Below are 8461 nucleotides of genomic sequence, written 5' to 3'. Positions count from 1 at the left end.
AGTGCTTGAGCCCTTGTACCCATGTGGGAGACCCCAAAGAAGCGAGAAAGACAATAAAGTTCACAGTGTGGGAGTTTACATGGGTCACTGGGGCCAGGGAGGCAGGAGCACCCATTCAACTTCCCAAGGGATCCCAAATCCCATGCCTCTGTCTGCGCCCACTTCCCTGCTGCAGAGTGGTGAACCTTGACCCAGTGCCCTTCTCTTCTGGCAAAAGGTGGAAACGTGACCCAGGCTCAGCGAGTCAGACCCCGAGCCCTGCAGCTGCCACCACTCTGAGCCCCACAGAGGGGCAGCCCCAGCCTGGCCCTGGAGTCCTACAGACATCCCTCGGCCTAAGGCATCCAGAGCCTCTCCTGCTGCTTACTTGCATTAACTCTCACCAAAACCGGAACTTCATGGATGATCTCACAATTCCAAGTTTTTCTAACAGGATCCAGACTCAAATATTTTCACGTAACACTAATCATCCGTGCAAGAATTCTAACTAACGGAGACGAACGTTCAGAGGTTCTTCACTTCTAAAGACCTACAACCCCCACTTCCTGCCGCAGGTGCTCTTCCAGCCCAACCATCTCTCAGGCCTTCCCGACCTCCTCATCTTACGCCTCAAATGCTCATGATCTCCTTCTGGTTCCTCTGGCTCTGGACGCCCACAGCTCCAGTGCATCCTGGGCCAGAGTGTCAGCCTATTCTTCCTCAAGGACCGATCTGATGCCGCCACTCATTGGCTTAAAGGAGCATACCAGTCCCCAGCATCTACAGCTGCACGGATGAACAAAGCCAGAAAGTAACTCAGTGTTTACCTGTGATTAAGAGAGCTTATCTCGATTGTGGTGGGGATTGCACAGGGGTGCGTGTGTGTGTGTGGGTGTGTGTGTGTGTGTATCAAAGTGATCATGTTATAGACTCAAAATATGCTCAGTTTGGGGCAAAGATGATGACTGGGAAACCCACATGCCACATCAGAATGCCTGGTTTGAGTCCTGGTTCCTAGGCTTCTGGACCCAGCTTCTTGCTGACGCACATCCTGCGACACAGCAGGTGACAAGTACAGTGTGTCCCTGCCACCTACTGGGGACACCTGTCCAATCCCTGGCTGTTGTGATCATTTGGGGAGTGAATTTGCAGATGGAGGAGCTCTCTCTCTCTCTCCCTCTCTCTCGCACCCTCTCCCCCCCCCCTCTCTTTCTGTCTCTCTGCCCTTTAAACCAGGCCTCTCTGCTTGGGCCATTCTCCCCCGACCAGCCCTCCGAAGAGCCCTGCTGGCCTTTGCAGTTGGAGCACACGATCCCTTCCTCTTCTCCGCTCTCAGAGCCACGGTCAGCGAGCAGACTCGGGGGGCACGTATCACCCACATCCAGGGCTGAAGTGCTTACGTCTTCCTCTGCGATTAGGCCATGCCATCTCGGGCCCTCCGCAGCACCTGCTCAAGTTCCCCACTGGGCCAGTTTTCAAACGCATGTTCAAAGGACAACTACACTGGGTGTTTGGTCTGACATCCTCCAACTGATCACACTTCTAAGTCTCAGGACAGCGCTTGGCTAAGAAAGGCAGTGCCCTCTCCCCTGTATGCTCTTTATGGATGCTGAGTGAAATTTAAAACCGGGAAGGAGATTTGGCTCCCAGATAGACCTACCTCCCACTGCGGGTAGTCGTGCGGCTTCAGGGGGCCTTTGTGGGTGCCGGGGAGCACCACCAGACAACCGTTGTTCCGGTCAATGTGCTCCATCGCGGTCCAAGCACAAACAATGAGATTGTTGGGCCGGAAGGGGAAATAGTACAGATCCTGGTGCAAGGGATGACGGGACGTCTTCTTGCCTGAAAGAGAACCTGCTGTTAATAGATGTTCAAGGGCAGACAAGAGGCCCCGTGGTTAAGACACTGGTGAGGACATCTGCATCCCCATTCAGATGCCTGGGTGTGATACTCAGTCCTGGCTCCTAACTCCAGTTTCTTGCCACTCTGCACCCTGGAAGGCACTGGGTGAAGATGGTTCAAGTACCTTAGTTCCTGCCACCCAGGTGGGTACCTGGATTGAGTTCCTGGCCCAGCCCCAGGCATTGCAAGTATCAGGGAGTGAATCAGAAGATGGGCTCTTTCTTGAGAGGGCTCTCGCTCTCTCTCTTTTCTTCTCAGACAAATTTTTTTAAATTTTAAATAAATAATCAAATTAAATCTAATGTCTTAAAAAGACATTTGTCCAAGTCTCAGAATTCCTTATCCTTTGCCTAGAAAACCAGAAAAATGAACTATCCCCAGGAAATGAAACAACACTACAGAAAAATCAACCTTGAGAGAGAAGCAACCAACTGGATGTCAAATCAAATGCGAAGAGGCCAGTACTGTGGAGTAGCAGTGCCACATCCCATATGGGTGGGGGTTTCAGTCTTGGCTGCTCCACTTCCGATCCAGCTCTGTGCAATGGCCTGAGAAAGCAGTTTACTGTGGCCCAAGTCCTTGGGCTCCTGCACTTGCGTAGGAGACCCAAAAGAAGCTCCTGGCTTTGGATCGGCCCAGCTTTGGTCATTGTGGCCATTTGGGGAGTGAACCAGCCACTACAACTGCAGGAGCAAAGCCAGTCTGAAGCCAGAAGCCTGGAAGTTCTGCACCACCAAGGTCAGAACATCAACCTCACATATGTTAATTGAACAATTTTTTCTTGCTTCTCCTTAATAAGAAGAGTCCTGGAGTACTGTGGTGGCACCGCTGGTTAAGTACCACCTACAATGCTGGCATCCTTTATGAGCGCTGGTTCGAGTCCTGAATGCTGCACTTCCAACGCAGCTCCCTTCTGATGCACCTGGGAAGGCAGCAGAAGATGGCTCAAGTGCTTGGGCCCCTGCCACCCACCAGTGAACTCAGGGGGCTTCTATAGCCTTGGCAGCTCATGACAAGAGCCCAGGGTGATTACTGATGCCATAAACAAGAGTGTCAATGTGTTAAGTCAACAACAGGAGTCACTGTGCACTTACTCCTCATGTAGGATCTTTGTCCTTAGTATGCTGTACATTGTGATTTGATGCTATAACTAGTACTCAAACAGTATTTTTCACTTTGTGTTTCTGTGTGGGAGCAAACTGTTGAAATCTTTACTTAATGTATGCTAAACTGATCTTCTGTATATAAAGAGAAACGAAAATGAATCTTGATGAGAATGGAAGGGGAGAGGGAGTGGGAGAGGGGAGGGTTGCGGGTGGGAGGGACGTTATGGGGGGGAAGCCATTGTAATCCATAAGCTGTACTTTGGAAATTTATATTCATTAAATAAAAGTTAAAAAAAAAAGAAAGAGGGTTGGCGGGAGGTTATGGGGGGAAAATGCTATAATCCAAAACTGTACTTTTGAAATTCATATTTATTAAATAAAAGTTTAAAAAAATAAAATTAAATAAAAAAAAAATAAGAAGAGTCCTTTACCAACATCTGGAGGTTTGTTAATCAGCATTGCGTGCATGGCCATAATATTGGGTCCGGTGAAGCACTCCACATATTTCAAGATCTAAGAAAAATAAGGGGGAGGGGGAGGAACAAAGTTTCATGGGCAATCAGAAGTACAGGCCAGTGGCACCAAGGCCAACTCCTCTATGACAGGCAAGATGGTAACAGTCAGTATTTCACAACACTAAGAACAAAGCATGGCGGAAAATCCAGAAACTGGAAACCACTCTAAATCTACAACCCTTTGAATTGGGCAGGCTTGTCTGAGTAGCTGGGAATATAACCTGTTTCTCTCTACAAGAAAGGGGTGCGTTTCTGTAAGGTATCAGCCTAGAAGGCCAGGACCAGCCCTTCTGCCACCCAAAGCCACAGACAGTGCCCAGGGAGAAACGGCTTCCTTTTTCTTCTTGGAGACCCTGCACAAGAACGACCCTGCCTAAGTGGGCCCAAGGGCAGCATCTGGCCCGGCAGCTGGGTTTGAGTCCCAGCTCTGTGCCCAATTCCAGCTCCCTGCTCGTGCACACGCTGGGAGGGAGCAGCTGATGGCTCAAGTCGCTGGGTTCTTGCCACCCACGTGGGAGACCTGGATTGAGTTCCAGCGCCCACCTTTGGCAGGCCCAGCCCTGGACACTTATGGGCATCTGTGGAGTAGAATTGTGAGTGGAGATTTCTCCATCAGTCTGCCTCTCAGACAGTAAGAGAAGAAAGGAAGAGCTCAGCAGGATTCGCTGCTGTCAGGAGCGGCCAGGTCAGAGCAGGGCAGCGGCTCAGAGGACACTGCACAACCAGTGTGCCCTCCCCTCCACGTCTTCACATAGGCGGGAAGCAGGCCCAGTCACAGGAAGCAGGCGTGCAGCAGTGGACAAGAAAAGCAGGTCCTGTGCCTGTGCAGTTGGAGGTCCCGTGAGAATCAAGATACTGACTCAATCATGACCTGGGAGCATTGTGGGTGCACGGCCAAGGGTGAAGTCAGATCAGGGAAGAAGACGGCATTCAAGCGTGGCCGGGTCTGATTCCAAAACAGGAGGCAGGGCCCGCTCCTCCTCACAGCCTGATCTCTGCTAGGTCGGGAATGTTGGCAGTTACAGCCTGAAACACTTGAAATGTACAAACAGTTCAAGAGGCAGGCCTCATGGTTCCATCTACACCAAGCCTGGGACTGTGCACCTTCACTTGGGCTGGCGCTTATAAACCCCCACGGCTGAGAGCCATCCCCACCATCCCTGCTGTCTTCCGTACTGTTCTTTAGCCAGTCACTTCCCTCAATTACATCAGCTTCCTTCTAAATCTTATCCCGAGTACTAACTTCCTGAAAATCGTTGAGTTCGATGTGCTGGTGATGCTTCCCAACACATGGACAGAGAAGTAACCATTCACGTAATTCGTACCCCCTGAGGGCGCTACAGGAACTGCCAATATTCACCCAAGGTATTCACAGCAGCGTTTCGCCAACCACAAGTTGTCACCCACCATCCCGCAGCCGAGTTCCATCTCCAGCACAGGACTGCACGACAGTCCAGGGGGCCGCTTCCCCTCGGTCCTCTGTCTGGGACCTGGATGTGACGGCACAGGTGGCATCCCTGTACAGCCCACCTCTGGGAACCAAGCTCTCTAACAGCACCTGGTTATAATTCCTATACTCCCTGGGAAGCCTCCTGCTGAGCCATTCCAACAAATGGCTCAGAAACTAAGACCCTGGTATACTGCAGTTTGAAAGTTACCAGGTGGCTCCATGCAGAGGGCTATGGGAGGATGACAGGCACCCACTGTAAGTGAAAAACACAAGGTGACAGCCAGGAGGTTCCTGATCCCCGACACAGGCAGGAGATGTACAAGTGAGAGAATTCCTGACACATACACTCATCGGGGAGCAAGGTTCCGGGGAGCTGGGGTCACTCCTTTTTGCTTCATGTCTTTGTGTACTGCTTAGATCTTTTCTTTAAATAAAGTTCACTCTTAAAGAGTAATACTCTTAGCTGGTGCCGTGGCTCACTTGGCTAATCCTCTGCCTGCGGCACCGGTACCCCGGGTTCTAGTCCCAGTTGGGGCGCCGGATTCTGTCCCAGCTGCTCCTCTTCCAGTCCAGCTCTCTGCTGTGGCCCGGGGAAGCAGTGGGGGATGGCCCTATTGCTTGGGCCCTGCCCCCGCATGGGAGACCAAAAGGAAGCACCTGGCTCCTGGATTCTGATCAGTGCAGCACGGCGGCCGCTGTGGCCATTTGGGGGGTGAACCAACGAAAAGATGACCTTTCTCTCTGTCTCTCCATCTCTCACTGTCTAACTCGGCCTGTCAAAAAAGAGAATAATACTCTTCTTCTTCAAAAAAAAAAAAGAAATCTAATTTTTAAAACAAACGCATCCTTGGGCCAGTGCTGTGGTGCAGCGGGTAAAGCATATGCCTACAGAATCAGCATCCGATATGGGTTCTGGTTTGCTCAGAGGCTCAGAGGCTCCACTTCTGATCCAGCTCTCTGCTGTAGCCTGGGAAAGCAGTGGAAGATGGCCCAAATCCTTGGGCCTCTGCACCCACATGCAAGACCCGCGAGAAGCTCCTAGCTCATAGCTTCAGATGCGCCCAGCTCCAGCTGTTGAGGCTATTTGGGGAGGGAACTGGTAGATGAAAGACCTCTGCCTAAAACTTCTATCTCTCCAGTAAATATTTAAAAGAAAAAAGAAAAAAATACATGAGTTTACGAATCATATCCTCAGTAACTTCACGCCTGTTGTCTTGGAAGGGCTGTGTCCCGTTCACCCAGAATTCTGTTCCTTCTCAACAGACACATGGCTCCTCAAGGCTGCCATCCCTGGCGCTGCAGGTGTGGTCATTCTCTGTCTGGGGAGGGGGCTGCTCTGGCTCTGGGCACTGTAGCATGGCTGAGCCCCGCTACTGCGGCATACCCGGCTCCCACCCAGAGGAGCCAACGGGAGCGAACCAAAACTCGCGAAATACCCACTGGGGGCCCAAAGCACCTCCAGCTGCGGACTACATGGCTTAGAGCAACATGCGGGAAGGGTCAGGGGCAGCAGATCTGGGGGCAGGGGTGCAGGCTCGCAGCCCGGTGATGCCGCACACAAGCCCAGCACACAGAGCCTCTGACCTCGGGCAGGGTGCAGTATCTGAAGAGCTCCTCGTCTTCCTGGAAGTCCTGGACCTTGGTAACTGATTTCTCACTCAGATTTCACAATGGCCACATCTTTCATCACCATTAAGCCCGGTGGTCTCACCTCCTTTCTGCAGATTCTTTCAAACTCATCCTAGGAAAATAAATTTGCATACGGTGTCATGAAGGCAGGCTCCCAGCACCTGTCCGGCCCCACCCTGCCGGAGGGACCTACAGACTCCAGGATGGGTTTCCCTGCACAACAGAATAGTCCTGGCGACAGGGAGGGGACACGCCCACCTCAGACATGCAGGCCTCCTTAAGGCCAGGCCTTACCACAATGAAAACATTGCTCAGCTGACAAACCTGCAGGGAAACAGTTTTGTGCTTTTGGTTGCACGGTAAAAATGATGGCCACATGCCAGTCGCGTTCACCGCGTGCCAGGCCCCACTTGCTACGTTTTCCTTACTTGTCACTGTACTTAGTCTTAGCCACTGGGATGGCGGCACTGTCCCAATGGCCATTGCACAGATGAAATGTAGCAGGGAGGGGACACGGAGTCGCGGAAACCTAGGCAGATGGCCCCAGGACGCAGCCCTCAGTCTAGCCCAGAGCTCATACCCAGCTCCTAACAAAGTGAATCACTGCAAACACGGATCAGGGAGAGGCGGGTCTTGACTCGGGTCCTCATGCCACAGAACACACAGTTCATAACGAACAAACAGGGCTACCGTACCTGAAGCGCTGAATGTCAGCATGCCACACCAGATTCTTAATGACCAGATACCCGTTTTCTTCATAAAATTTTCTCTGTTCTAGGCTAGAACATTATTATCCAGAGTATACCTAAAGAAGAAAAGATTTCCATATATCCTTATAAGAAAACAACCTGTATCAAGAACCTAAGAAAGATTCATACTCTACTCTCCAATCTGTTATTTCTGTTCCTCACTGTAAGGAACTAATCTAAAACAACCTAAAAAGCAAGGACTGTAATTAAGCCCCCAAAAAACTGCAGTAATAGAAGAAAAATTAACCGACATTATGAGCGTACTTCAAACAGTTTGAGGGAAATAGAGTAAAAATACAAGTTTATTGAGGTACAAAGAATTTTTTTGAAATCTATGCAGAGTATTTTCACAGTCTAGATTTTCCACAGACTTTTTGAACACCCCGGTATATCCACTCAATAGCTTATGACTCCAGTATTAAAAATAAAAGGCATGGGGCCAGTGCTGTGGCATAGCGGGTTAAGCCACTGCCTGTAGTGCCGGTATCCCATATGGATGCCAGTTTAAGACCCAGCTGCTCCACCTCTGATCCAGCTCTCTGCTATGCACTGGGAAAGCAGCAGAAAATGGTCCAAGTCCTTGGGCCCCCACAACCAACCCAAGTGGGAGATCCAGAGGAATCTCCTGGCTTTGGATTGGCACAGTTCCAGCCATTGTGGCCAACTGGAGAGTGAACCAGTGGGTAGAAGACCTCTCTCTCTCTCTCTCTCTCTCTCTCTCTCTCTTTGCCTCTCCTCTCTGTGTGTAACTCTTTCAAATAAATAAATATTAAAAATAAAGGGCATATGATAGTTTGGATGATGTTTCTTCTAATACGATATGAGGACCATGATGTAAAGCCAAGACTACTTGTGGAAAGATGCAGGGGCAGGTGTTTGGAGCAGCAGCGTAAGTCATCCCCTGAGACACCTACATCCCATTCCTGAGTGCCTGGTTCGAGTCTTGGCTACTCCATCTCTGATCCAACTTCCTCTTAATGTGCATCCTGGGAGGCAAGAGATGATGGCTCAGCGGCTTGGATTCCTTCACCCACGTCAGAGACTTGGAAGGAATTCTGGGCTCCTGGCTTCAGCCTTGGCCTAGTCTCAACTACTGTGTTCCTCGGAGAGTGAACCAGGGGGTGGTAGCTC

The 8461-nt window shown here is 50.7% G+C and overlaps 1 pseudogene; it reads right to left on the bottom strand.

Moving 5' to 3' along the window:
* Window positions 1-1509: 1509 nt before the first annotated feature.
* LOC149122658 (phytanoyl-CoA dioxygenase, peroxisomal-like) lies at window positions 1510-8161 on the bottom strand (annotated as a pseudogene).
* Window positions 8162-8461: the final 300 nt, after the last annotated feature.

Source organism: Oryctolagus cuniculus, chromosome 13, assembly GCF_051225735.1.
Source record: "Oryctolagus cuniculus isolate XC-2025 breed Fujian yellow rabbit chromosome 13, ASM5122573v1, whole genome shotgun sequence".
Taxonomy (NCBI): domain Eukaryota; kingdom Metazoa; phylum Chordata; class Mammalia; order Lagomorpha; family Leporidae; genus Oryctolagus; species Oryctolagus cuniculus.
This window is presented reverse-complemented; position numbering and strand designations above follow the sequence as displayed.